Source organism: Molothrus ater, chromosome 6, assembly GCF_012460135.2.
Source record: "Molothrus ater isolate BHLD 08-10-18 breed brown headed cowbird chromosome 6, BPBGC_Mater_1.1, whole genome shotgun sequence".
Taxonomy (NCBI): Eukaryota; Metazoa; Chordata; class Aves; order Passeriformes; family Icteridae; genus Molothrus; species Molothrus ater.
In genome coordinates, this window is record NC_050483.2 from 11,695,694 (window position 1) to 11,722,221 (window position 26,528).

A 26,528-nucleotide genomic window follows, 5' to 3' on the forward strand; every position below is an offset into this window, starting at 1 on the left:
TGATTAATGTATTCTCAATGTACAATTATCATAAATCAAGAATTTCCCAGTTCTGTTTCTTGCTCTTGGTGTTAGCTAATTTTTTCCCCCTGAATTGATAACTGAATTATTGTCCCCTAAGATCCCTATTTAAAATATTCCAGACTAATGCATTGAATGATTCTTGAAAATGATCACTTCAACCAGTCCTTCTCCTTGGTGTTTTAAAATTGGTGTATATGTCAGTGAGATAAACAGACTATGGATGCTCATCAGGCTTCAACCTTTGTATGTTACATGTGTTCATGGAAAAAATACTTTATTGCATTCTCCAAGAGTAGGTGGTTATCTCTGCATTTTTATCTTGAATCCTGCTAAAGTTTGCTTACTAAAAATTGAATAGGAAAAAAAAAAGTTGAAATTAAAAAAAAGAAACATAAACAACATAATCTGTCAATTAATGACCCCCAGGCCTGTTACCCACAGTTGGCACCAGGTGCTGGTGAATTAAACCCAACAGGTGTTCAAATGAGCCAACATAGATAATTAACTTAAATGGTCCCATTTTCTTAAAAACTGTCATGAAATAAACCCCCTCTTCTCTTTCATGGGGTATACAATTATCTGGCACTTTGTAAGGCCTAGCTCTTTTAAAAAGGCCTAATCTCAGCCTCTGATTTTGTGGGCGCAATTCACTGCACGCTGCACATTTAACAACATAATTGTTCATGCAAAGGAGGTACTTAAAATGTGTGTCATCAGCTATGCCCACAGTTGTCATAATTGCAGATGTAAATCAGCTTGTGCAGCAAATGAGGTTGTTTTGCCCAATCCAAACCCACCTTTCTAATGGTTGGGAGTGTTTATGCCTTGGTCATTTGCTACATAAGTGACTTTGCTCTCTGTTTCAAACAAAAGAAATGCTTTCTAAATACCAGTCCTCATGTAACAGAATACAAATAGTTTGAAATGAGAATTGTCAGTTTAATGAGATGGATGAAAGAGCCTTAGAAACTGTCTCATCTGTGTCATCTTTCCTCTGCTTGATCCACTGTGTGACCTCAAAAAAAAATAACAATTTTTCCTGTGTTGCAGTTTACTAGTCTTTACTGTCTAGATAAACTACCTAGCAAGTATATCTTGTTAATTAATATTAGAAAAATATATTCCTGCTGTTAGTGAAGTGCTCCAAGAGTGCCAGAATTTAATAATATTAATGCCAAATATTATCTCTTAAAAATAAGTAACAAGACAGCTCTAGTTTTCAGAGTTGTGTATAAAATTTGCATAGAGCATGTGCTTGCCTTTCTTTCCAAACTTTCAGATGTTTAATTGCCAGCTTTACTGAATAGCCAATGTAATAAAACCAAAATTATTTTAGAACATTCAGTGTGATCTAAAAGGTCAGAAGTCTGATCAGTTTAAAAAGAATTGTTCCTTTGGAATCCATGGGTTGTTGCACTGCCCATTATGGATTAGGCTCAATAAAATGGGAGTGATTTCTAGGCACATTTATTTGCTCCATGACCTAAAGAAACATGGATAGGTACAGAAACAGGGAGAAGCAGGGATAGTGGAAAATCTCGGTCATCCTCTGACTATTTGGGTTTTCTTTTTATTTTTACAGAAAGAGCCAAAATTCCTTTCCCAAAAGCACTGAAAAGTACTCTTTCTCAGAAACAGTCCCTGAGGAAGTAGAGATGGTGATGACTCTTTTGAGTAGGAAGTCATATCAAAATAGAAAAAAACCCTAGAAGGTAAGAAATTACTTATGGGGTGATATTATCTATGTCAGTGCTCTCTCTGACAACGATGACAGGAAATCCCGTTTAGGGAGAATATTCAAGCCTGGCTATTTCCCTCAATGTAAAACCAAGGCTGGATATTTTTTTTCATTTAGCACCCCACTATTCAGAATTGTCCTTAAATCTTTAAGGTTGTGAGAAGACACATTCCAACATAATCCTGTTAGCATTTATCATGGCCCTGTTGTCAATGAATATCTCTGGTTCCTTGTTGAATATGCTGATGCCATCTGCCTCTGCAGCTGCCTATGGCTGCAAGATCCAGAAATGTACTGTGTAATGAGTAAATAAATATTTTTGTCTTTTCTGTTTTAAAATTCTCTCCCACTCTATTCATCAGATGGCCCTTATTTCCAAGAGTACAGGATGTGGCAGAAAAGCTCACATTCACTACTAAGTAAAATCCCAGTCATATCCCTCCTCAGTCACCTTCTCACCAAAGTGGTGACTCCAAGATTGCTTTCCTGGCTGGTGACTCTAACTGCCAGTTGGATCATTCTGAACATCAGGAACACCTATTTTGGATTACTTTTCCCTAAGTGTACCATTTTATTTCTTTTTCCTCTCTTGTTTGAACCAGTATTTTCATTGGAGGTGTCCGGTGCATTAAGAAACTTGAGTTTCTAACTGTGTATTTAGGAGTGGGATTTTCACTTTTAAAATTATCAGACAGCTTTCCTTCTTAATACTGAATATTATTTGAGTTAGCAGGAGTGTTCAGAGAATGACACTTTGGAAAGTCAAGAAATTGTCACTGTACTGAGGAAAACATCTTATCTTCTCAGCAGGTATAAATCATTATTATGACTATTACTTAAATCACTGATTCTTATCAATTAAAGATCTGTACCAAGGAATATTCAGCTGTTTTGCTAGCTTTGTCTTGTTCTCTGAAGAGATAAATCTAATGGCAAAAAGTTGAACTTCATCCCCTGGAGACCACTGATCCTGTCTTGGTTGAATTTTAACTACAAAAGAGACCAGAGATACTAAAGAATATATTTTTTGTGAGAGGTGAAGATACAAGTCTTCATCTCTTGTTTTTATAATATGAAGATACCATTTTCTAGTGTGTTTGAATGTTGTGATGAAGTAATATCTGTCATTTTGATTAAGACACCTAGTTAGTGAAGATTAAAATCAAGAAAAAGGTCGTTTACATTTGTTAAAGCAAAAAAAAAAAAAGTCTTGTCTCAAAGATTGGATTTAAAATTTAAAGAGAAGAAGCTTGTCTCTGTGTACGGTAGGAGAGATTTTAACTTTTCTGTTATAATTCTTTTATTTCTTCATGATCTTAGTTTTGCATATTTTATGATATATATATTAGAGTAGAATTACATTAGAATATTATTTTGTCATTGTTCTCTGTTATGATTCTTCGTTCATATTTGTATTCTTCCCACCTGTTTAGTGTATTTATAACGTTGTAGTCTTTATTTTTTAAAATTGCACTCTCCTAAAGGTAGATCAGTATCTCTTGTATAAAGTTCAGAGCAGAATCAGTATTTCCAAGGAAAGAAGGGAGAATTTGACATGTTCTTGGTGTCTTCCACCCAGAAACTGGGAAATAAAAGCCTCCTGAAGTCTGCTGTCTCACTCACAGTCAGACAGAAATCATAGGACATCTATCGACTTTGAACAACACAAGAGTAAACAACTATTACTTCTGCCAAAATGAGCAAACTATATAAAGATGGACAAATATATCCTGAAGTGTTTTGTCTCTTTGCTTCCCTGAACCCTTTAATCAGAAAGCTTTAGCTTTCCTTTAGCACTGAAGAAAATCTTACAGCAGTGTGAACTCCTAACCTGTAAGAGGACAGCCACTGATTGCATTTTTGTCAGAGTACAAATTATGGAATTGTCTAAAATATATGTAATTTATTTGTTCTGCACTAATAGACACCATGCCAGGTAGGCAATTTTCTTTCACAAATCCATTTTTTTGTGTTTTACTTGCTTTTACTTTCTTTACTTTTGTTACAAACATTGGGGGTGGGGGGACCTCTGTGTGATGAGGCCAGAATCTGCAATAAGGATTTCTGATAACTGCATGCTTCACACTCAGAGAATATTCTAGGAAATTGCTTATAAATTTTCTTGAGGCATTTTAACACAAGTGCTTCAGTCTATGGAATTTGTTACTGCTATTTTAGGTTGGTTTCAATTGCTTATTTTTGAGCAGGACTTATATTAAAATGCACAAATAAGAGTTGTTCTTTAAAGCACAATAGAATTCTAGGGTTCTTGCTACTGAAATTTTGGTGTGTTGATTAAACTCCAAATAAAGCAGGTGTTAGAGTAATGGCCTTTACGAGTTAATTAATCTTCATTTTCAAAGGATGAGCTACCATTTGGCTTAGGTTTGTTGTACGTAAATGTAAATTACAACGTGATTTACTGTTCTAAAGGAAAAGACACTCTCTAAGGACAGGTCTTGCCAGTAAACTGGCATTGTGGCACATGGTGCGAGCAAATTATGCACACTTTTGGTTGAAAACATTTCCTTAAATATATGTACAATCTGTTTTATTGCTTATTCAATAAATTTTGCTAAGAATATCAGTTTGAGGAAACACCACCTATTTAAATACCTTCTAATCTCCAAAATAATATTGAAATTCTTCTTACAGTCATTACAGCTTTGATTTTATTTACTTGTGAAGTATTTCTATTACAGGGCCAAAATCTTTACTGTACATATGTGAACCCTTGGAGAGGTTTTATTTACAGTAAACTAAGAAAGAGCTTTTTGACATAATAAAATACTGAAAGGGTTATATATCCCTTTAATTCTCACTGTAGAGAATAGCTATATGTATAATCAGGCACCTTTTGGGAGGATTGATCTTGTTTCTGTTTTTCAGATCAGAACAAAGACAAGCCTGTTGAGGAGAAAAACGTGCCTTATACAAAATGCAGTGAGTCTAAGCCAGGGATTTCTATATTTTCCTGACAGAATTCAGTAAGATTTTCACTTTAAGCTGAAAGTTGTCCTTTTTTTTTCTCTTTTTGTTGTGCTCCAAATCAGCAGCAAAGTCAACTTCACTTATGAGTTCTAATAGTCACATTGTTTTTATTTGATGTGCTTCAAACCCTTTTCAAAGTCCCAACTGCTTTCTGGCCCTCATGACACCAAGATGGTAGGTCAGAGTGTGGCCTGGATAACTACCTTGTCAGCTGGCAGGTGACACTGCTCATTCCTTTCATTTACTGAGAGTCACTTGGAGGGCACCTCTGGCCTCACAGTCCTACCCAATCACTGCACTTGCACAGCAGCAAACTTGGGGCACAGTGCTGCCCAGTGCTGGTATTCTGTTGTCAAGTGTACTTTTTTGGAAGAGAGATGAAATTTTCAGAATCCCAGCAGACATGCTGACGTTTTGTACCACCCCTGCTCTTTCAAACCAAGGGAACTTGGAAATGCACTGCTTCATATCAAAGGGTTATGTCTTTTTTACAGCACTAGCAGAACACAGTAAGTGTAATTTCCCTTTAGAGAGTGAGGTATTTACTTTTCATGGGTCCATTCTCCTATCCTGAAATGTTAAATCATTCCCCATCTCTGTCAATTTTAAAATATCTTGGTTTAGAGCACAGCTTTTGTGACTGGCTCCTGAACAGAATTAACTTTGATCTCACTTGATCTTGTTGTGACTTCTCATTTCCTCCACACTCCAGGATTTATTTTGTATTCTGTCCTGTTTTGGTTCAATACAATTCTGTTCCCACAACTCCTCACGTTTCTTGCCCCAGACTGGATGTACGCCCAGCATCACCCAGTGTAAGGCTTGTGTATTCCCGGTGTTTTCCTGGCACATCAGTGTGCTTTGGTGAGGTGCACTGGAGCTCTCTGGGGCTCACAGGAGAGCAGGCAGCAGCCTGTCAGATCCATGGCTGTGCCCTGTCTCCTGCCCAGAGGTGACTTGTGTCAGGCCAAGAAGGGAATGAGGAATTAGCACACAGGTTGGAAGTGTCTTGAAGGTGACCTTGCCAGGATGGGAGCTGCTGGGAGGTGCTAAATGCTTGAGCTTGTGCAGGAACTGCAGAAGAGTAGAACATCATCTTCCCAAATGCTTGAGAAGAAACTTTCATTCTGTTAGTGACTCCTAGCACTAAACCTCATTAAACGACATAGAGCTCTTACAGTAGAGCTCCATGTATTTTTCCTTTTTCTTCCTTATCTCCCTTTTTCCATTTATCCTCTTTTTTTCCCACTCCTTTTCAATACCTTCATTTCCTCAGTTGACTTTTTTTTCATTTGTCAAAAGATTTCTTTTTCTCTTCCACAAATCCCTTTCTTGTTTCTCCTTTTGATGTGGCTTTTCTCTGTGTTTCCCTTTCAACCTTCAGAGCTTATTTTAGTCTCTTCTCTGTATTTGTTACATGGAGGAGTGCTATTGAAAAATTAAAAGTAGATTGCATGGGATTTTCTTATTTCTCTTTTTCCTCTAGAGGCTTGTTTCTCTTCCCTGCTATTTCTATGAAGTTTACCATTCCCAAATGCTTCCTTCCTTTTCTTCCAAATTATTTTACTCATTTTTTGCTCTCTTGCTCTGTCCTTCTACTTCAACTTCCCCTTCACTTATTATTGCTTGATATTTAATTTCTCAGGCAGGGTGAGTCATCGTAGAAGCATTCTGGATAAACACTCCAGTCTGTGCCTCAGCTCTGCTGACAAACACTGACTTCCCAACTGTGTCTATACTGTTTTTTTGTTCCTTTTTTTCCCCATTTCAGCCCCAGTAGCAGCAGCGAGGTTGGCAGTATTAAGTGCTACAGCCACATTATAACTACAGCCTTGTATAACCCATTAAAGATCAGGTCTGTATGACATTGTAATTTTAATAGCAGTCGCTGGCAGCCTATCTCTGCTTGTTCTCCTGTTATTACAACCACCAGTAGAGCTGTTCTACTGGGAAATTTCAAGTGTAGACAAAGCTTTAATCAACAGTAATCTGATCCTTTAAAAATGCAACACCAATTCATTTATTTCTCATTTCACATATGAAATTTTAATAGGTACAATCACCCTTAAGGATGTTTCAAATATTAACATTATGCACAATTAGAAAACAGAATCTTTTTACTGTATGAAACTATCAGCATCTTTGAACCAAGTAAGTAGTTTTCTGTGCAGACATCAAATTTACTATCAATCAGAAGCTTATTAACAGCTGTGTTAGTCATAATTAAGTGCAAAGCAATGGCAGACTTTTTAATTAAGTCTTATTTTCCTAAGAGGAGCCTGATGGGTTTTTTTTTTGTCTTTCTCTTCCCCACCTCCATCCTTATTTACTGTGTAAAGTCAGCTTTAAAAATAACTGGGACACAAGATGGGGCCATTGACATGAGGCCAAGGCACCAGGAAATATTTCCTTTATGGAATGGCTGGGTTGTGATTATACTGACCATATTTTATTCCTCTGATTTTGTAAAATAATACTGATTTTTAAAAACTTTTCTGCAGTTTTTCATTTTGTTTTCTTTTTACTTCTGCACTTGTCAGAAGTGTATTTCCTGCATCCTCAGTCTCAACAGAAGTAGAAATTAATTTTAGCATATAAATTCACATGAGACAAAATGGAAATGTGTGACATCATATACACCAAAAAGGTTCTTTTTGCCTGACTAGACCTCTGTGTGTAGTACGGTGTAGTAAATACTCAGTTTTTATGGGGAAGAATTGGCCTCACAGGTAAGCTGAAATTTAGAAGTCTCTACAAGTGTTTGATTTTCTTAGTCCTGAGCGGTGTCCAGGGGTCTATGTGTACAAGTGAAGGAGGGAGAGAAGTGCCCTGAAAACCCTCTTAATCTGCACTTTCTGCACAGCACTATTTAAACTGGAGAACTTCTGTAACCACAAACAATGTCTGGATTGTTACTTTGCTAAGAGGGCAAGCAGTGTGTAAAGGTAAGAGGGCAAAGTAACTTCTCACTGCTCTTGACAAAGTATTGTCAAGCATGAATATTTTTCTGTACAATTACAGGTATAAAATGCCTTTGCCTGAGCTCTGTTCAGTTTCCATTTTAACCTGAGTTAAAATGTCTCAAGGCAAATCCTGGCCTGGATGAGCTCACAGTTACACCAAGGACGCCTGTGAAATGCTGACAGTTTACAAGAGGTGAGGATCTGTCCTCCACAGTTTAAAGATAGGGTGGATCACCACATGAGATTAATTTCAGGGTTTACTTCTCTAACCAACCCCTGAGCTCCTGGGTTTGCTCTCGCACATTTTAGGCAACAGACTGTTTTCCTTTGGACAACAGGAAAAACGTAATGTGTTCCTGTAAAAAAGTGCTCCAATGTGCAAGGACAGAAAGATCAAGGCTTTGGCCAGCAAGCTTAGAAGGAACTGGAGCCTAAAAGCCATTAAACTTCATGGTGTTGCCTAGCTAGGCTTAGCACTATGGGCTCTGAGGAGCGGGAATTGTCATTTTCAAACGGTTCTCAGAGCACTTGTTGCAACCTGAGCTGGCTTGAGCCTAAGGCACGGATGTAATGTAAGCACTGAGGTCAGTAAAATCATAATAACAGTCGTGGTGGCTTTAAAATGATCTGGTTCAATTATGGCAGTAAATCCAAGTCTAGATATAGCAGCTCTTCATTTAAGGGCACACAGGTATGTCATAATTGTCAGTAATAAAGTATGATGGAAATTAAAATGGCAACATTTTACCTCCTGCTTTGTGGAGCAAACCAGTGATTTTTTTTTTTCATTTATACCTATTGTGTGGTTTCTGTGCTGTTTCCAACACAGGTTCTGGGTTTGTATATTTAGAAGTTTCAGTAATCAATACCTGGTGCGTTCTGGTTCATTACAGCCACAGGGGTTAATGAATGACTATTGTTTATACGTTTTCTGATGTTAAAGCTTAATCCATATTTGAGTCTGATGCCAGCTTTGTTTCCAGGAAGAAAGAACTGAGGTAATGGCTAGGCATATTTTAAAAGAGAATGGGGTTTTTATAATGGTTATGGATCATTTTTATACTTTGGTTATCTTGGGTACGTTGGACCTGTACGGCTCAGGATTGGCCAACTCTGATTACTTTTTTCCTCTTAATTTACTAAAAAGCAGAATAATCTAATGAATTTCTTCCACTTCTTTCCCCTGTCTCTCATCCACTTATATAAGGTTTATATTCATATAAGAAACACTAATGTCCTCTGAAGAATAAATTTTTAAAATGCCATTTTACTTCTTTTGATTGCAATTGCAATGTTAAGGTGGGAGCCTTGACATCCAAACAAGGTTCTCCAAGGTCTCTGGACAAGGCAGCTGCTTGTAACCAAACTTGCGTTGGCAGCTGTTGTGAGGAGTGCTTGGAAAGAGTTGCCAGACGTGGGCATGGGCTGCCCAGGAGGGTGGTGGGGTCACCATCCCTGGAGCTGTTCAAGGAACGACTGGAGGTGGCCCTCAGTGCCATGGTCTGGTTGACCCAGTGGTGTTGGGTCAGAGGTGGAACTCCGTGATCTTGGAGGTCTTTTCCAGCATAAAAGATTCCATGTTTCTGTAATGGAGACCTTGGAAATTACTTTTTAAGAACAGATAATACTCTAAGGTTCCTGAAGCTTCTGCTCATTTTCCATGTAAAATGTCTACTTCTCAAAGGGGGACGTTTGTTTTGCTGACTCCTAGATTGCCAAGAGCTCTACAGCACTTGTGCCACTCTCCTATGTTTAATGAGGATTTTTTAACTGTTGGAACTTCTTGTTTTTTCTGCCCAAGTTAAATATATTAAGGAACACTATAAATGACAGTCTTTATTTCATTAACTACTGTTTTCTAGCAAAATTTGAATTAATCTTTAAAAAAATGTGATAAAGGTGAATTTATTTTTCATGTTGATACTGTGAAGTAGTGCAGCATAGGTTTTCATGATTATGCTTACAATTTCCAACAAATATAGAGAACTATTGTGCAAATATTACCATATCCACATCAGAGCCTGCAAATAAAAGATGGTGCTTAAAAAAATTACTCTGTTTCCATAAGTAGGTGGTTTGCTAATTATCTATAAAGATGCAGGAATAGGGCAGCCATAGGTGGGACTGTTGAAGACTATATTAGGGAGTTGTTGGAAGCTTCTTAGCATTAACTGGGAAATGTTTTATACTAGATGGCACATTAATACCTACCAAGTCAAAGAAAAGGAGACTGTGGGGTGAAAGAGAAGGAAGTAGAACCAGCAGCACAAGGGTGACTGTCATTCCAGGTCTCTGATAAAGAAAGGAGACTGCACCTATCTGGAATGAGGAAAGGCAGCAAGAACATCTTTGAAAGAGATAAAAGGACTCTCATCCCCCTTTCCTCCCTTTATTTATTCAGTGAACTTCAGCCCTTGCAGAAAGCACCTGGCTGACAGCTCTGTACCTTGCAGCCCTTGGTGTATTCCCAGCAGGGTGTACACTACAGACATCTACAGCAGCTGATTCCCCTTTGCTCTCCTGACAGGAAACGTGGGCTGTGCTTTTATTTCCAAAGTGTGTCCCATCATGGGCCTGTCTGCCCTCCTCTGCAGCGGGGTGGGCACAGGCTGGGGGGTGTGCAGGGCTTGGAGACCGGGCTAAAATGAGGCAGCTCATGCTGTTAGTGCTCCAGCCATCATCCCCACCCTTTGGTGGATGTTGCTACCCCTGAGGCAGTGATGTCTAATCCACTCATGAATCAATTATTGAAGTGTCGCATTTTTCAGCCTGGCCTATTAAATTAAACTGACATCAGTCTCATCTCACAAAGACATTAGATAGTGATGAATTTCAGGTACTGTTAACCTGGTTTTGAATTGGCCAGCTAGAGACAGACAGATTCATTTTACATTCCAGCTGCCAGAACCACTGTCATGTCCTATCTTGCTGTTGTGGCTTTTTGATCAATGGCCTCCCTTGCTAGCTCATGAGAAGGAGCAATTTCACAAAAAGAAAGAGAGCACAAGAAACCCAAAAAGGTCAAAACCTGGATTTATTTTTTTCTGTCTTTAGCAGCACTGTGAAGAAGTGGGTGCATATGTAAACAGTGAGATTGGCTGGCTGGTTAAGAAAGATTTACTCAAAGAATCATAGAATGGATTAGGCTGGAAAGGACCTTAAAGATCACCCAGTTCTTCCTGCCATGGGTAGGGACACCTTTCACTAAACCAGGATGCTCAAAGGCCCATCCAAGCTGGCCTTGAGACCCTCCAGGGATGGGGCATCCACAACTTCTCTGGACAACCTGTGGCAGTGCCTCACCACCCTTACAGTGACGAAAAAGCACAGTACTGCCTGCACAGATTTAAAAGGCACTATGTGGAATTAATGCAGCCCAGATTAGGGGAGTTTACTTTCATGGAAAAATGGAAAAGAAATATTCCATACTGCCAACAGCATTGCTTTCTATCTGCAGTACACCCACTGTGGACAGGCCCTGCTTGTTCTGTGTTCTACTTCATTCACTGTGTGCACCTGGTAAATAAAATGTGAAAACTTTTTTCCTGTGGCCTGGTAAAATGTGGAAGGTCCTCAGACTGCTCTGAGCTGAACCTGCCTGTGTTTGGCTTTGTCTGTGCTCATTCCCTTCTCAGATTCTGCTTTTATTGGTGACTGAATAGAACAAAAAAGGTGTTGATTCACTGCTCTGACTGTTTATCCTCTTTTCTTCTCCCAGGACTTATGGGGAATTTGTGAGTGTCTGTGTGCTTCCTTTTGACTCCTCAATGCAAGATGGAAGTGCTGGAGACCTGTTACAAGGGATAGCCAGAAGGGCAGCCTGTGGGTTTGCAGAGTGGGATGCTGACCTGTGCTGATGTCCTGTAAATCCTGTGTTTGTGAGTGCCCCTCTCTTCAAAAGTACTTGTCTTTTTCACTGTGTAAAAAAAAAAAAAAACAACAAGGAAATGCTGGCAGATATTTCCTGCCTGCTGGAGCTGGGGATTCATTACTATTAATAGAACTCTTAATTGACTATTTGAGAGCAGCTATAAAAATTGATTAGATGCATATGAGGAAATAAACATGGGTCAGTCTGTAGCAGCACAATGATATGAATTTGATGACCTATTAGGACATTTCTGTGTCTAGCAAAGGATTTTTTTAATAAACATTAAACACTTCACCCAAATTCTGCCCTCTAGCACTTCTCCCAGTCTAATGAATGTATAATGAAAGCAAATATTTGGTATAGCAGAAGAATCCAATTTTTTAAAATCTCATTCCTGTACCTTTTTAAGAGGTTAGGTTACTTGACGTGTAAAGCATCTATGAATTTTAAGTAAGGCCAGATTAGTAAGGCTCTGTAGTTGGTCTTTCATCTTAATGTGACCAAGAATGTCCTCTAGCTCACTCTATTTACTAAGAAATTAAAAAATAGCAAATTGCACATCATTGCAGGCCATATGTCCGTTCCTCTCCTGGGCTCTGCTCTACAGCAATGTTAATTGACTTGCCCAAACCCTCTTCTCCTGAGTTGTGACCACTGCTGATGAAACAATCAACAATGCTCCTGAGCAGAGCAGGGAATGAAAAAACACAGAACCACATTAAGAATAAATTCATTTCTGCAAAGGGATGATAAAAATTTAATACTGACATATAACCTAGGCTTTCAAAGGTAAAATCATGTGTAAAGCTCAACAAGATTTTTTTTAAAAAGCAGGAGTTTCAGCATGGCCTGAAAGTTGGAGACTTTTAAAAGGCACTTTACACTGAGAAAACAAAAACAGTAATATACAAATTATTGGCTGTTATTTATAGAACACATTTATTTCTGGTTTAGTAGACTTTGAATAAGGCACAAAAAATTTTTAAGAAAGCTGCAAGGGCTGTTAAATAAAGACTATATATTCTTCTATTGGGCAAATAATGTGATACATCTGGATGTAGAAGATAAATTGGATTAAACTACATTGAACAAAAGTAAAAAAAGACCATAAGCTTGTAGTGTAATAATGAGCTTGCTTTTTACATTTTCACTTGGGTCTTCAGAGAGCCTCCATTAAACCACAAGCTTTGTCTTTTAAACCAATACAAAATATTTGGCTGAGGATGCATTACTCCATCTCCAGAGCCCAGTGCTGAGGGGTGTAATGGGACACAGCTGAGTGCAGGACCCAGCTGAAGCCCATTTTCCCCACACCCTGCAGCAGGTGCAGGTAGTTACCCTGGGCTCCTTGCCCAGCCTATAGAGAGGTGTTAGTGACCGTCCAGCTTCTTTGGGCGGTTGAACCTTTGGGTTCAGACCTTCTCAGCTAGGGGCTAAGCAGGGCTGTGGAAAGGAGAGATGAAGAGCCCAGGAGATGGGCCAGAGCCTGAGAGGCTGCAACCCTGGAGCTGCCTGCACTTTCCTGCTTGGCCTCAACTCTACCCCTTCCTGCCTGCCTGCTGTCCCCAGCATCTGCAGAGTGCTCAGTCTCCTACCAGCCAGGAAAGATCAACCACAGGTAATTTTTGTGACTGTTTCTTCTAATGCCAGCCTTGAAGGTTCCTGTTTCTCAGTGTACTTCATCCAAAATGAATGCAGAATGTGGAATTTTCCAGTTTCTCTACAGGTTTATGCAACCAGCTCTTCACTTATTGCCCATATCAAACTTTCCTTATTTTCTTTTTCTTTTTAAATTGTGCTAGATAACATGATTAGGTCAGAATTTCTTGCACTTTCCTTCTTGCACTTTGTTTTTTGGAGAACACCTAAAATAGTAGGTCTTGTGGATGTAGATGAAATACTTCAGATACAAAAGCTGAAGAGACTCTGAAATGAAAGGGCAAATATAATGGAAACTTCATTATCATTAATACCCTGGTCACTTTCTCTAGCAGATTTGTAATTTTTTTACTCCTCGAAGCAGGCAGTACACAAAAATAGAACATGACTGTGGCGGGCTTATTCCTGGTTTCCTTTATAATGTTATTTGTTTAGTAGCTATGTATTTAGAATTTTAATTTTAATTGACCTTTTTTTTCCCCAAGCATGGTCCATCTATCTTTTTACTATGACAAGTTATTTTAAACTACTTAGTATTCAGGATATTTGCAGTTGCAATGAACAAGTTCATTTAAACACCAAATCAATCAGTATTTTCACTAGAGAGAAAATTTTAAGTACCAATTAAGAATGAAAAAGTGATCTACATTCTCTAATACAATATTAATGTGCTGAGAGGGGTGATCCCAACTGCATGAGAAAAAAACACAGCTGTGCATATGCTTAAGAAAGGGTTTTTTCCTGTCATTTAGAATAATTTAATGAATAAAAAGTGGTTCTTTTACTGCTACTAATGAATGGAAATACCATCAAATTGCAAGGCATCAACACAAGGACATTACTCTTAAACTAAAAGTGCCGTAGATTATCCCAGTGATAATGGAGGCCATGAGCACTCTGTGGGATGGATGGACTGTTCTCATGGTGCTGAGCTGGAGTTACCTTTCAGCAGTGCATAGATCACAGTTTAGAGTTATGCTAGGTGCTTAATTCTGTTACCCTCTGTTGAAATATCAACCTATCTGCTCATAATAAGACCATTTAAAAAAAACATAATTACAGAGGCTGTAGGGAAATCACGTCCTTTAGGTTGTTCAGGGTGTGCAGGGATCTGCTGAGGGGAGTGGTGGAGTCTTGCTGATGCAGAAACTCATACCCTTGATGATGGATCAATTGGATGTGTAATGGTGGGAAGGGTACTGGCCTGGCTCTGTGTTCCAGTGGCCATGTTCTCCTCTGGTACCCACAGTTTGGGTTTGTGTGCTTTGAAGTAAAGGGAGCAGCATGTGAAAAGGCCTTGGGGGAAGGGAACCTGAGTTTTTTACAGGAATCTGCCTTGGGTGGAGGTACCCTGTTTAGGTGGGGGTTAGATTGCATGGAAAAAGGATTTTACAGGCCTCTAACAACTGGAGGGCAGTTCAGGAGACCTAAAAAAGCAGGAACCAGTGCTTTAACCCAAGGAGGTTTTATCACCTTCACTTAGATAACTTTGTTTCAGCTCAACACCCACTTGACTCTTTAGAGTTGATCTGCCAAGAACATTGCTGAACAATAAGGTGACAACCTCACCCTATCAAAATGACGTAAAATACATTTTTTTTAAGTTCTGTTTGAACTGTCTTACCATAAAAGTATTTTTAGAGCACAGCCACCTTGGGGGAACATCTGAAAATGTGAACAGAAAAAATAAAAAGAACCTGAAGTTGAATTGTTGAACCAAAGATTGCCTGGCCTCTCCAAGGATTTCATTAGCAGCTTTCCTGTGAAACAGTTTCAGGAGCCTATTTACAACAATTTTGGTTTTCTTATTCAAGTGACTCTCTTGCATTAATTTGTATAAATGCTTTTTTTTTCCCTGTGATATTTCTGTAAGTATTATCTAAATATATCATTTAAAAGGACTGTTGGCTTAACTATTTTAAGATAGTGTCTTTATGAAATAGACTTTTTTTAGGACAGCAAAAGATATAGAATCTCTTTCTCATTATCTGGGGGGGGGGGAAGTATTTATTATTCATAAACAGAAGAATTTGTGCATATAAAAGCAGAGCCATTGAAGTTGGCTCGATACACACAAATTGAAATCAATCCGTGTTGTTCTTAAAGTACTTGTTTTGCAGTTTTGGCATGAAGAGTTTGCAAGTAAAACAGTAAAGCTTCTGCTCCCTTGCTGGTTTATAAATAGTTTATGTATTAGGCATTTAGTATGCATTTTTGAATAAATCATTTCTTGTCCTGAAATTCAGGATGCTTTGATCTGTGCATGTTTTCACAAATACCTAGCACCTCTAGGATGACCCCAGTGCTAGCAGCAAACTGCATGGGAGGGCTTTTCACAGGAATATCCCAAGTTTTTGCAGTTTGGAGGGCAGTAAACTTGGCTGTGTGCCACATCACCCTTTCTCTGTGCACCCTGAGTGGGTGTTGTTGGAGATGCTACAAAACCAGGCTTGAAGTTACTGTTCACAGGATCAAAACACCTTTGTGGGATAACGCTGTGATAATCCCAGCCTAGCAAGGTAAAGCTACATCTAAAAGATCCCTTCAAAAGAGAATAGGAAATGCAGTAATTGGGGAAGTGAGTGGAGTCATGTGGGAAAATATTTGTAGCAGATGACTCTTTTCCAGCACTGCGGCTGTTACATTAAAGAGCTAATGTGTAGGTTAATGCTGCCTGAGGCAGGATTAACTTCTGATGTGTAGGGATTGAAGATTGCTAATGGCCTAGCTAGCATGAAAGCCACCTTGCCTGGGAAGGTGACTTACTGTACTTGCTTCTCTTATCTGGCTATAGCTTGGTTGGTTTACTGAGCACCTGGCACTGAGTTTTCACTGTCTGCCCAAATCCCAAGAGCACACAAGAGCTGTTGCCAAATCCAAGGCAGGGCAGAGCCATTGGAGAGGCCATTTGTGCATGAGAACATATCAAGGTGTGTGACTGACTGCTTTCCTCATCTCTTCTTGGGCTGCTCTGATGGGACAAAATAACTTGTGCTACTTCCCTGGACCAGACTTGCTGCTGCTGCTAGTGAGCAGCTGCAAGTCTGAATCCCAATGAAAATGGCAAATTTGCATGCTCTGGGAATGTGATGCTTGTGTTTAGGTGATCCACTTTGGTGTGCTGAGGTTTTTCAGCATGAGAGAAGGTGTTTCCTCCATTGATGGGAGGTGTTAGAATGATAAATGCTGTGATGGATAGAGATAATAGCAAACCCTCTTCCAGGCCTAGCCCTAACTCTTGCTTTTTTCCTCTGTTGTGGAGGGGTGGCTGGGGTCCCTCTGGTGTGCCCCAAGTATTGAATGGGTAAATTCCCATGGGAACCTCTTCCCTTGTGCCCCTTTCCAGTTTGGGGGTGAGGAAATAGGCTCACAGCATTGCTCACACACACAGCAAGGTAGATTTCATGTGGGTGGAAATTCTCTGGGGACACTTGCCATGGAGCTTTGTGTTTCTCATTGGATGCTGTCTTGGTAGGGATTTAGTCTTTTTTATGCATTTCTTCCTCAAATGTGCTTCTGAGCCCTTAATTTGCTCCCAGCTCCTTCTCTGGAAAACTACTTCCGTGTGCCCTGCTGTGCTGAGGACATTATTTCTGCAGCTTCTGGCTGCTTTCTCACCTCCAGTGTTTTGCTTCTCCTGGTTGAGAGGCAGAGCACCTTTATGGATCCTAGCTGCAGTAGGTTCTGTTGATTTGTATCTCTGTATTGGCAGTTATGCAGTCAATCCACTTTCTTATTAAACTGCATGATGTTTTAATGCTGCTATGTAACTGCCCTCTTAGGATAAAAGGAAATTAAAAAAAATTAAAAGCAAGAGATGGGGTAAAATAAATAGCTTTTGCTCTTTTTATAAAACCCATTAAATGTGGGTGGAAGTGCTCAGCAGTATTATCTTGGGTTTTTTCTTTAAATTTTTTTCTAAATAAGATGTCAACATTTGTTCCTAGGAAGAGTATTTCAGCTATATCCTTTTTTATGTGTTATCTTTTCATGAATATGCTACCACTCAGCTGTTGTAGAGGTGACAACACCCATCAGTCTGAAGGTGCCTCTGTGATTGCCATTTTAGAGATTCCTGCCTGTTGTGCAGCTTTCAGGCTGAGTGCTGAATGGAATATTTCTTAAACACATGTGTGCCCAGTGGCTGTGTGAGGAGGCAGAGGGGACGAGGGTGTTGGTGAAAAAGCCAGGAATCCTTCAGCTAGCACCAGGACATGTTCTCCTCCCAGTGAACACGGATAACTCAATGCTAATGGGTGTTATGCACAAGGGAGAGGATCCACCCCTTTGCATGCTCTGGGAAGTGCAATTCAAAGCTTTCCCAAGGCATCTTTAGATTAAATTTCTTGGAGTATGTGTCTTTGAGTTGTCTCACATGCAGAACTCCCACTGACTCAACAGGCCTTGCTGCACACAGATCAGTGGTGGGAGATTTCTCTTCTTTTGTATCTTTCCAAGTGATGTAAAAGAGACAGAGGTAAATCACTCATATTGGTATGATAGATAGGTGCTTGCCTGTGTGTGTGGTAGGGATTCACTATGAGGTGTGCACTTTTGGGTTATGTGAATGCCAAAACACTGAGAAAATAAGCCAATTAAAAAAAATGGTCAGGAATTTCCTTTCCTTCAATCCAGAAGAGCCTCCTTTTTAGGACTACCCTTGCCTGCTGACAGGAGTTGAAGGAGGGTAGATTGGTCAGAGGAACTATCAAGATTGGATGTTTAAAATGGCTAGCAAGAACATATAGATTTGCTGTGCGAAGAATGATACAAATTAAACCAAAATCCCCATAGCCACAGGTCTTGGGTGACAAAGAGGTGTGCCCATATAAAGGTGGAGTCTGTAGCAGCTGTGTCAGGGCTTCTAGCATCTTCCTCAGAGGCACCTGGTGTTGGGTGTGGTCAGTGATTGCAGGCGTTCAGCTGGGGTGCAGATGACCAGTGCTCATGTTCTGGTTTTATCCAGTAGAATTCTAAGAGCCTGGTTCCTTTTAACTCTGTGGAAGATGGACTTGTTTTATCATAGTTGTGCAGTGTTTGGCCAAATTCCCTGCATTTTGCTTGTGGAATGAAGGAGGCAGCATGTGGATTGTTCTGCTGAAACCAGAAGCATCAGACTAACACGTGATGCTGGTGCCTGCAATGCCAAACTGCTGCTTTGTGGTCTTACCTTATTTCTTTTTCCTTCTTTAAACACAAGGGGAATTTTGAAACGATATCTTTTTCTTAAACAGATTTGTGAAATCAGTGGGGGTTAATTAAAACCTAAATTTGGAATCTACAAACATCCAGAAATTATTTACACTGTTGTTAATTTCTTCTTTAATATTCATAAGTGTTTTCTGTTAATTAAGAAGAGAGGGAGAACATGAAGAAAGGCTCAGAACAAAAGCAAACTGCATACAGATTAGGGACTGGGTTCTCAAAGAACTGGACTAAATACATATTGCCAGCACTGAGTGAGGAATTTATATGCAGAGAGTGTAATCTGCAGCCAAAAAAATTGGGCAGACTTGTCTCTTAAACTTACTGCATCAGAATTTGACATGATCCTCTTACCACTATGGCTGCCTCTTCCCTGCTTTCTGGCATTGGATACTCTGCAGTCCTAAAGCAGTTTCCAGGGCTGGAAGGGACCTTAAAAATCATCTTGTTCCCACCAGCCTTTCACCAGAGCAGGTTCCTTAGAGCTCTATCCAGCCTGGCCTTGAACACATCTAGGTATGGGGCATCCACAACTTCTTTGGGGAACCTGTTCAGCAGGCACAGGGGGTGCACCTTCTTCAGTGAATGTCCTTTTCTCACATGTGGAGCTATTTGCAGCCTCTTCCCCCAGCTGGGACCTTCACCAGCTTTGTTCTTTCTGTTTTCTGAGTCCGCCTGTTTAGCTTCATCCCTGCAGTGTATTTACCTTCAATATTGAAACAACCTCTGATGGTAAATCTTTTATTTGAGGTATTTTGAATACTGACCTATTGGGCTGCAGTTTTTCCACTCTGTAGGATGTGGGTGAGCTTTAAATAATGTACTTTAGAATATACTTATGAATAAAAGTACTGTATTTCCCAGCAAGATTTGGGAATCTTTGTTGTGAATAATTGGACTTGATGCCTGTGTGGATTCTCAGTATAGATAAGAAACTGAAAGAATGACCTTAGTTAAAGATGTATTTCATTTAGAATATTGAATATACCTGTGTCTAATCTGGTTGACAAGTAGAAAACACAAACACCTAGGTCCCTAAAAATGCCCCTTTAAATAGGCTGTGTGATTGGCATTCCTGCTCTGATGGTTGCTGCTTTGCAGTGCTACCAAGGCAGGCCTATTTTCAGGTTTCACACTCCACCTTCCCTGCTCAACATGGTGGCAATCTTCTAAGAATGAGCTATGAGGATAATGGAAAGATGGAAGTAAGGAAAACAGCACTTTAAAGAAAAAAGAAATTAATTGTATTTTTTACTTCATATCAAAGGTAGCAAATTTTTTGTTTGCTTGGGGTGTTTTGTTTTTTGGGTTTTTTTTTTTTTTGCTTCCTAAGGGTGGAGAATCTGGAATGTTGCTGAGGGAAGATAGAGAATTAAAAGAAAATATGAGCTCCCCGTGCTCCAGGGACACTGTTGTATGCATTGAACTCATTGTACACAATATTCTAAGCTGTGACAGGAAGTCAAAAGTTGCAGAAAAATTTATTTTGGCAAAGGTTTATGGAAAAAAAATGAAGGATATAGGGAAGTCTGGAGAGTAGAAACAGGCTTCAGACTCTGGCAGCTTGAGTACAAGTTAAGAGACCTGGGTTAGAGATGAGTGAGCTATATGTACAAATACATTTCTGTGATCTTTTTTGATAGGAAAAAGATCACAAATTATATCAGAAAATACACGGTCAACTGTAGAAAGAGCACCTCAGGGGAGATGGGACTTGCAGTAATATCAGAAGACATCTGGTAATGGGGCTACAGCAGATATTTTTCCCCCTCAGGGATGACAATGGAACAGTAATTACCAGGAAAGCCAGCAACCTGCAGAGTGCAGGAGTGTCTTGTTTGTAGTTAGGGATGCTGAAGTCTGGAATATATAGGAATCAGAATTTGGTCTCTGAACAACTGAATCTACAAGGGTGACAGGTGAGAAGGCAAATGAAATGGGAGGGAGGAGAAGGAAATGAGCACTGGGCTAAAGTGACTTCCTCAAAGAGCTAATACACATTAATTATATTCTTTAAAGTTTCATCACTTCATGCAACTGCATCTCCCTAACCCAAATTTTATCTAAAATTGAACCCATGAAAAGGACTAGTCCAGGTATAAATGGGTACAGTTGTATGAGTCCCCTAAATCACTAAAATAAAAGAGTGTGGCTCTGCTTTTTATCTTTTCTGTTGTTCTCCCAGCTGCTCTACAAAAACATTATGCTGGTTTAGCTGGTGATTTTTAACCCTTCATATTGGAATTGCAAAGAGCATTTGCATGGGTTGTTGGTGCGAAGATGAAATGAAACTCTGCTATAAGTAATAAGCTGCAATGTAAAAGGAATAAAAAAGACATACACTGTTTGAAGTGACAGTGATTTAAGATGCTTGAAGCTCAGCTTCAGTGAGAAATCTGAAAAGAAACTGAGCTCTTGGGACAGCTCAGACACCTCTAAAGATCAGCCCTCTCTATGCTATCTCAAGGAGGTCACTTAAAAGCTAGGTTAGGCAAAAAGCTATCTCCCAGCAAGACTGTTAAAAGGAAATGGCTGGAAAATAATGTTTTGTACAGGTGTGGCACATGTCTTCCTCAATACTGATTCAGAGGCTAGAACTTACTGGTGTGTTTCTGCCCTTGCCCATACTTCTATCTCCCCTACAAAAGCAAATGTAGTTTCTGGAGGGCTCTTTTGTTGTTATCTGTGCCAATGAGCTCCAGAGCCATCTGCAGTGCCAGGGGAAAAACAAATCCAAAGGCTGAGATTTCAGTGGGAAATTGCTTATTCCCTCTTCTCCTGCAGATGCCCTCGGAGTTGCTCATCCCAGTATCAGTTGCTCTATTTCTCTTAAAAAAACCCTTCAAATTGCTTGGTTTCTGCTTTGTGCTACTAGAGCCCTGTGTGACTTTGATAAGTTGTTATACTGTATTTACAAGTAAGCATCAAACGTTCTTCTCTTTTAATAAGAGGTGATCAAGTGGCAATGAAAATGTAATTGAAAACAAAATCCAACACAGCTGAATAAATTCTGTCCTTTGCATATTAATGAATATCTGGTGGGATCAGCAGAAGGTGCAGTGGTGGTGAAGTGTTTGAGTGGGTCTGTCCAGCCCCTGTGTGAGAATCAAAGGAGATTGGAGTTAAGGCACTGCAGAACAGAGTTTAAAACCCATAGATTAAAAAAAAATCATAGATGTTTTTAAAAGAAATAAAGCAACAGATACTACTTTTCATTTTTTAGCTGTGGACAGAAATAATTTAGCACATACATTTGTCTGTCAAGAGACCACACGCTGCTCATTGGTGTGGTGGAAATCTACCAATATAACAAAGCTTTTCTGTTTCTGAGTGTTAAAACATCAAACACTGAGTAGCTTTGAAATTCTTGTTTTTTAACTGAGGTCTTTCTAGAAGTAAAATTAACTGCACATCACTATTTAATGCATGAAACCACGATTTACTGTCCTGAGAACTAATTTCAGCTTGCTGCAGTTGTAAACTTGCCCTCAATTAATGCGCTACTGGGCCCAATTCAGAGATGGGTAAAGTCAGCAGGTCTTTCCAATTACTTTTATGGATATCAGATGAAGTCTTTAATTAATGCACCACTGAGTGCTCAGGCTCATTTAAAAATTTCTCATTTCTAGATAGAATGCAGATCTTTCAAAATGTCATTGTACTTTAAAGCTGTTCTGCTCTCTTGGATGAGAAGTTATTTACACTTGTGTGACTACATCTGATATATTCCCTCTTTCCTCGCACCATAATATGCCTACAGTATGTGTTTTGATATATTATGTGTATCTTTGAATACATAATATATTACCAGATGGTATGTGATTAGCAGGGTACACTAAAGTAGAAAGATGTCTTCTGCCCTGGGTACATGTACACAGTCTGGTGGTGTACATATTTAAAGTGAATATTTCAAGATGTATTTTTAGGAGAGAAAATAATCTGTTGGTATATGCAAAAGTTCTGTGTGTGCAGTAAAAGAGCTACCCAGGAAAGTTTCATACCTAACATGCTACTGGAAGTATTGGAAAGCTGCCTCTGTGGCTCATGAGGTCAGTCTGGTGAAATTTTGACGAAGAGGACTTAATGTTCAGATGCCACTGGCATGTTTTCAGTCCAGGGGCTTAATAGCTCAGATTTGGAATATACAATAGCTGTTCCTAATTTGTAGAGGAGCAAAGAAGTGTTTTATGATGGGTTACTGCCTACTTGGGTGGAAGCATGTGAAAGCCGTTGCTTTCTCAAAACAACTAAGAAAAATGCCAGGTTGAGCTCCAGCCTCATGGATATGTTTCAGACTCCTGAAAAACCAACAACTAAATCAGAAACACTGATACAGCCTTGCCTGAGATAATGTAATTTGTTGTTACAGTTCAGAGTGGTGCTGTGAAGACACCTGAAGTTATAGTCACCTGTACCTTGCATGGATTTTAGTCATCAGAAAATGAATGTCATTGGCCAAACTTTCAGTTCTTAGCAATAAAAATTACACAGTGAAGAGGAATTATAGACATTCCAGAAGTGCACTGTTTATGGGTCGATTCAGGTTTGGAGGTAGGCTTAGGTTGGTAACTGATAGAAAATTCATGCAAGAGCCTTACCTCACATAAATCAATAAGGCTTCCTTGATTGTAATGAGCTAATGCCAATTTATACCACCTGAAGAGCTATTGCCCAGATTTACAGTGTAAGTATAATTACTATGACATAGATTTGCTGTGGTTCACTGAGCTGGCAACCAGCAAGGTTTATAGTATTGTGTCTTTTTGTTCTCACTTAAATTGCCTTTCTAGAGGGTGGCTGGAGTTAGAACCCAGACCAGAGTTTCCCTCCCAATCTGCTGTTTTGATGGTGTTATGTATAAAGTAGAAATGCTTGTGGAGTGTGTGGGGATCATCCCTACAAGCCCTGTGTGCTGTTGGCACAGCAGGGAAGGGCCATTCCAACGTGGTGCTTGGCAAAACAGGAACCTGCTGACTCCCCAGGACCTGCATGAGACCCCATGCCTTCCAGTGGTAGCTGCTGCAATTTATGTATTATTTTGTTGAAAGACACTGCTTGTCTTTGGCCACAAGCTTTCCTGGTTTCCAAAGTATCTCAGCACATGTATCTCTGTGCGTGGCTAAAGGCTACCATTAAATTTCCATTACTCTTCCAGTTTTCTGTTCATGGTGTGTCTTCCCCAGCAGTTAATATCAGTTTTAAAAAAATCAATAAAGAATTATTAGTAGTAATTAAAGCATGGGTGGCCCATTATACTGGGTGGGCTTGATCCCTTCAAGTATAAATTCTGTCCTCAGCTGTGCAAGTGCCTCTGGAGTTACTTGATGCAACCACTGTGATCTCTGGATGTAACTGAGAGCAGGATGTGGCCCCTGGCTCCAGGAGAGATATTCTTTTAAGATATTGTCAGATGCAGTAAAACTTCTGATTTTAAGTGGTTGAAATACCACATAACTCAGAGAAAATTGTGCAGGAAGGAAAAGAGCTGGAGTGAGTCAGTGAGGAAGCGTTTTGTGCTTGGAAAAGAGAGAAACTTGTTTCCAGGTGCTCTTTATGTCACAAATAAGAGGACAATAGTTTCAATTCTAGCATCTAGCAGTCATTTCCCACAGTATAAATGCACCCTAACTTAGCATGGTTTCTGTGCTCCTGGGAGGCCATACACTTAAATAATAAGGGTGCTCCAGGTCACAGCTGAGATGCAATTAACCCTCAGATTGAAGAAATACCTTCCCACCTGCAGAAGGATTCTCATTTTGAATAGCTTTCCATTAGTTTTCCTGTGGGAATTACACAATATTGGCAGTATTTCTGGAACTAATGTGACAGTGCTCGCCAGGGAGCAGCTTAGCTATAGGTCCTTAATACTTCTGTGGTGACAGAAATTCTGTGGGCTTTCAGTCAGGCTCTGTCTTCAGGCTATTGGCAAAATTTTTTTGCCCTTCTTCAACTGAGGTGGTGCCATGTGGCAAAAGAAATGCCATGCCTGTATTTAACAAGGGCTGTGTTTGTGTACATCTGAGATGGATTTTGGTTGTTTGTTAATTCCTTTTTATCCCTTGTGTGACCTGTAGGCCTCGATATGGTGGTGTTTAAAGCTGACCAAAAATATTCAGATGTTTGAAAATCCAAAAAAGAAATTTATTTTTATCTGAGCAATAACCTGATATAGAAATTGAGATAGAGAAATTATAAGAATCAGAGACTCTGAATAATCAAAGTCATATAGCTCGGGTCACTATGAAAAGTTTAGGAATTTGAAAATAGTCATTTATGGTGAGAAAAATTTCATTTTTTTTTTAACTTACTGTGCAATTTTCACCCATGATTAGTTGTGTGTCTTAATTCCTCTGCCTCTTTCTCACAAAATTGATTGCATGATATCTGCTTCTCTCCTACAAGGTTTTTAGATAAACTGATATATCCAGACTGATGCTTTGCTATTCAATTACTTCAGTGTTCTTTCTTTTTCTTTTAGTTTTTCATAACTCTTACTCTACTGTAAACTCACTTCTGCAGAGGGACACACAATAAAATGGACATACAATAAAAATTAACAAGTGGGAAATATTATTGTAGAAGGAACTTGGCTAAGGACAGGGTATCCTTTAAGTCTTATGAAGTGTGGATGTTTGAGATGTCCAGCGTGAGATAATCCCAGGGAGAAGAGCCATGTTCACCTGGAGAGTGGGTTTGGGATGATTGATATGGTTTGCTTATAATGATTTGGTTTATTGATACTTCTGAAATTTTTTGCATCTGAGCTGTGGAGCATCAAAAGCCACTGGCTAAAGGAAGAGACTGACTTAAGTTGGTTCTTGTGAAATATTTAGAAGACATGGTCAGTGGACTGAGTCACTGATACATGAGAACAGGACTGCAGTGACTTTGTAGTGCAGGTGCTGCACAGGTAAAAGAGCCTTTGTACAATCCAGTGTTCTGCATCTCCTGCTTTCCTGCCTCCCCTGCCTGTGGAGTCTGACCTGTCTGGCTCTCTGGGACTGTGCCTTGATAAGTGCTGCTGTCACCCACAAGGACATGATAGGCAGTGCTGCCAGTGGCTCATGTTATCTGTGAGAAGCAAAACCTGCAAGATCCTGTAGAACAAAAGGCAACAATATTGAGAGCAGTGAGATGTAGCTGCAGTGATGAGGAGAAAAGTGACAGCTGTAAAAGCATCACAGAGGCAGTCGGGCTCATCAGAGCTGTCATGTGTGTCCTTAGGAAGGGATTATTCCTAGTGACCAGTTCCCACTCTGTCAGATAATTCAAAAAGTAAAAGTACTTAGAGGCATTAAAAAAAGCGTAGGGGATACACATTTTAATCACATGAAAGTGAAAAAATGTCTTAATTTTCTTAAGGGATCATGAGGCAGGTAGAGAAAATTAGAAGTACTTATTTACTTTTGTACTGATTATTGAATGAACATCAAATTTGGGAAGTGGGGGGATTTGCACCAGATGATTTTCTAAGGTCCCTTTTGAACTAAATCATTTGCTGATTACCATTTTTGATGAAAGCAAGATGCAGTGGACTCTTAAGGGATATTTTGGCCTGTAGACCCCCCCTGCCATATCACACTACTGAGTCCATGATGTTAATAAGAAAAAGAGGATTAGACATCAGTATAGATAGAAAAAAACCCACCAAAATCCAACTCCATGCTTGGGTTGGATGAGATGCCTTTTGATGAGGGCTGGATGTTGTCAGGCCAGCACAGCTTGTAAGACATTGTAAGAAGATTTCCAGAGTTTCCTCTCCCTTCCCTAGTGTAGTTGATGTGGGCCATGGACAGAGACAGCTCATCTGGCTTGTCAGGATATGCTCTGTGGAGGGTGAGTTCAGACTTCAGCTATAAGATAGGTCTCATAATTACAGCATGGGAGTTTCTTTGTAAGGCAGTTTGGCTTTCATGCAAAAATTGAGGGGAAAGAAAAAAATTAATGTATAAATTTCCCCTGGATTTAAAACTTTTATTTTGCACTGGTAGCACAACTTCTTTCTGTTGCACAGATGGAGAGAGGGTCCAATTCATCATGTATTCATTGAAGGTGATAGGCTAAGAAATGTATGAAG

General features: G+C 39.5%; 1 long non-coding RNA gene across 1 annotated transcript in view; it reads left to right on the forward strand.

Moving 5' to 3' along the window:
• The first annotated feature begins 11,440 nt into the window (after positions 1-11,440).
• Positions 11,441-26,528, forward strand: part of LOC118686903 (uncharacterized) — a 256,076-nt gene continuing 240,988 nt past the window's right edge. The window contains exon 1 of the long non-coding RNA XR_004980268.2: positions 11,441-11,594. This is a non-coding gene — a long non-coding RNA (uncharacterized LOC118686903). The remainder of the gene's footprint in view (positions 11,595-26,528) is intronic.